The sequence below is a fragment of the Ailuropoda melanoleuca genome, chromosome 13, assembly GCF_002007445.2.
Source record: "Ailuropoda melanoleuca isolate Jingjing chromosome 13, ASM200744v2, whole genome shotgun sequence".
NCBI lineage: Eukaryota > Metazoa > Chordata > Mammalia > Carnivora > Ursidae > Ailuropoda > Ailuropoda melanoleuca.
The window spans coordinates 44,636,061-44,639,904 of record NC_048230.1 but is presented as its reverse complement, the minus strand read 5'-3'; positions in this window follow the sequence as shown (position 1 = coordinate 44,639,904).

The window sequence follows — 3,844 nt, the reverse complement described above, 5'->3', positions numbered from 1 at the left end:
TCCGGACCCCGCCCCCGGCCCGGGCCCCGCCCCCACGCGTTCGCGGATCCCCAGAGCGCCGGTGGCTCGCGTGGTGGGGCGCGGACATCCCAACGAGAGCCGCGTGGCTGCGGGCCGCGAGCTCGCGAGGCCTGGGCTCCGGGTCCCCGCCGGGCCACCGCGCCTCGCCGGCCTGGGCCTCGCTTGCTCTTCACCCCCGGCTCCAGCGCCCGCCCAGCTGCCCCCCCTTTCCTGCCTGCTGTCCCTCAGTCCCCAGTGGTCACCTCCGCCTTCGGCCCCGGGGGGTGGTGTGAAGGTCAGGGACCGGCTCAGGGTAAAGGCCGGCCACAGGCTCCAGACCAGAGAGAGTGCATTCGGTGAAAGTCTGAGACCAGCGTCCACACGCCCGGCGCTGGGCTCGCTCTAACCAGCGGCTGTACCCTGAGCCAGAACTTGTCCGCGATTCCAGCCCGCTGCAGTGGGAGTCTGTGGAAGGTCGGGGAGGAGGGGCGCGTGGGATCCGACTACCCTCCTGCGTGGGTGCTGTCTCACCTCACCTCTCGCGTACGCACGTACTGAAAAACACAGACACCTGCATGCATATGGAGGGAAACTGGGGAAAGGCTCAGGGTAGCTGCAGCTCTAGGGACACCCTCATAGTCCGGCCTCATGGTCCAGGGTCCAGGCACCAGTGCAATGCTCAGCGGTGAGCCCCTCCCCTGAGGCCACAGAGGATCACAGGACATTGGAGATATCACATGGGAGGCACTTGAGAGGTCATCTGGTCAAGCCCCAATAGCAGCCACTGCCAGGTCTTCACTGGCTCAGAGACAATGCCTGCTGCCCTGTCCCTTCTTTGCTATCGCCTTGTCCACTGCTGCCTGCTCACATGGGTCTCACCGTCTGTGTTTGGCTGGGCACAGTGGGGCTTGGAGCAGACATTCTTGGGGCATTTGTGGTCTCTGCCAGGTCAAGTTCTCCCACCCCACCCTTCCACCCATCAGGCCCCCTACAGGCAGTTCTGTGGCAGACAGGCCCCTGCACCCCGAGTTGTCCCCAGCCCAGCCGTTTTGGCAGGTCGGCCTGCGTGAGTTCCCTGGGAGCCTCATCCCCACAAGGACAGGCCTTTAATGCTCGCTCACTTGTTTACTGCTCTTTCCATCTGTGGGGCCCTTCGCTGTGCCGGTACACCGAGCAGAGTAAGCAGAGCATAGCCTGGCATGGGACAAGTGTTTAAAAACATCTGTTTGACCATTGCTGGTACGACAAACACAGGGTCCCCCCAACTGGGCCTTCCCCTCCTGCTGCTGATTCTCACCTGGCCAAGGCAGGGTGCCCCAAACTCTGCGGGATCTGCATTGGGACACTGGCGGTGGGAGGTGGACGAGTCAGGGCAGAACCACCTCCCCTTCGTGGCCTGTCTGGGCTGGACCAGGACACAGTGGGGCAACTGTGGACACAGCCCAGGGACAACCACCGCATGCTGGCTTGGGGCCCTGGGGTGCTGGACCCACAGCCTGACAAGCCTCCTAAGGCAAGAAACACCCAGAAGTGGCTCCGCCTTGGACAGGGGTTGATTTCAGGCCAGAGCCAAACATTCAGATCCTGGGCGTGCCGGCTCTCCGCCATAGTGGGAAGGCCCCTCACCTGCCTTCAGTGACCGCACACCTGGCGTTGAACACACACAGTGGGACCGTGGCTCCTTTCTGCCACTCAGCATGTTCACTTGGGGTTCCATCACCTCCCGCAGGCATTTCAGACACAGCCTCGAGCTACCCAGATTCCAGGAGCATGGCAGCAGAGGCCAGCGGAGACTGGGGGGGTCAAAGGTCATCTTTGGGAGGTTTGCAAGGCCAGGAAGGGGAGTCTTTACCTCAGTGCTTTGTTCAGCGTCTTTGTGCAGCTCGCGGTTTTCTTGCCCAATCTGGTATCTCAGAAAAGGGCGGGTCTGCACATTAATGTTCACAGTGGCCTTACTTGTGATAGCCCAAATCTGGAATGAGCCCAGATGTCCTTCAACGGTGAGTGCTTGGACACATCGTGGCACAGTCACCCCGCGGAACAGCGCTCAGCAAGACAAAAGAACAAGCTGCGGGTACAGCCACCTGGGTGGCTCCCCAGGGAAGTGTACCGAGGCAGAAAGAGCCGGTCCCCAGAGGCCGCAGGCATGCGGCAGAGTTGCATTTCTACAGCCTACAGCCTACGGGAATGGCAGCATTAGAAAGGGCGCACCAATGAAGGGTTGCCAGATGTTAGCGGCAGCGGTTTGGGGGAGGGACCCTCGGGAAAACTGTATCCAAATCACTGTCCTGGTTGTGATATTGTCCATAGTTTTGCCAAATGTTCGGATCGTGGAAAAGCCGGCAACGTGCACAAGGGCCGGCGCCCTGTCATCCCTCACAATGCCACATGATCACACGATTCTATAATTATCTCAACAAATTTTTCAATTAAGAAAGGGCATCTACAGGGGTGTCCCGCTGGCTCAGTCAGAGGAGCGTGAGGCTCTGAATCTCAGGACCCTGAGTTTGAACCCCGCGTTCAGTGCGGAGATTATTTAAATAAAACCTTTGGGGCGCCTGGGGGCTCAGTCGTTAAGTGTCTGCCTTCGGCTCAGGTCATGATCCCAGGGTCCTGGGATCGAGCCCCACGTTGGGCTCCCTGCTCTGCAGGGGACCCTGCTTCTCCCTCCACCTGCCACTCCCCCGGCTTGTGCTCTCTTTCTCTCTCTTTCTGACAAATTAAAAAAAAAAAAAAACTTAAAAAAATGCCTTTTAGAGAAAACTAAACTACCACTTTCCAACACTTCTCCATACTTTCTTCTAGATGACCACTGTTAACGTCTTGTCACATTTGCCTTCTCTCTGTACCCTTATACTTGCACGCGTATTTCTATTTGGAAGTCTGTTGACCATATCCTGGCCCTTTACCTCCAAATAATCCGGCCGCACCTCGTAGGAAGCAGGCCCTTCTCCTACTTACCTGTAACCCATCCCTGCACCCGAAACCATATAGTCATGGATGCAGGATATCACCGAACACACACTGGACTGCAGAATTGCCCTTGTCCCAAGGGGTCCTTCCCAGCTGGTCGTCACATTGCATTTGGCCGTCACAGCTGTTGCGCTCCTTTAATCTGCCACAGACCCTCCATCTTTTGTGTTGCTCGTTTTAATTTTTCATGACACTCACATTTTCTGACGAACCCAGACCCATTTTCTGTAGACTGTTTCCGTAGCCTGGCTCTGCCTTCTGGGGCTAAGCGTTCGGAGCAGGGAAGCAGTGCTGGGGACAGCCCATCGGGAGATCCAGGACCTGAGCTTGTCCTGCTAGCGGGGAGGGAACTCGGGACACATGATCAGGGTGGGGTCTGCCAGATCGCTCCTCGGGCCAGGTCCTTCACCGAGTGAATAAGCCACATGTGGGACGGTTCTTTCACACTGTAAATACATTTCTCCAATAGTCGTTTACCCAGGAGCTTTAGCGCCGTTGAGGGTTGTTGTCTGAACCCTTCATCACGTTTGATTGCAGAGTCATGACTTTCTAATTTTATCATTTCCTTTACACGTAACAGGCATCTTTTTGGTTGAGAAATGCTTTCCCTCCTTTAAAAAAAAAAAATTCTTAAGTGTTCCTAAGAACTCATAGATTCTTTTTCATGCTCAAACTGATCCAAATTTGGCCATGAGACCCCCTTCAAGCCGGCTCCTACACTCCCTTCATCTTGGAGAGGGGTGATTTTTATTTTTCTATCATTTCAAACTTAGAAGAAAGTTGCCAGGGGCACCTGGGTGGCACAGCGGTTAAGCGTCTGCCTTCGGTTCAGGGCGTGATCCCGGCGTTGTGGGATCGAGCCCCACATCAG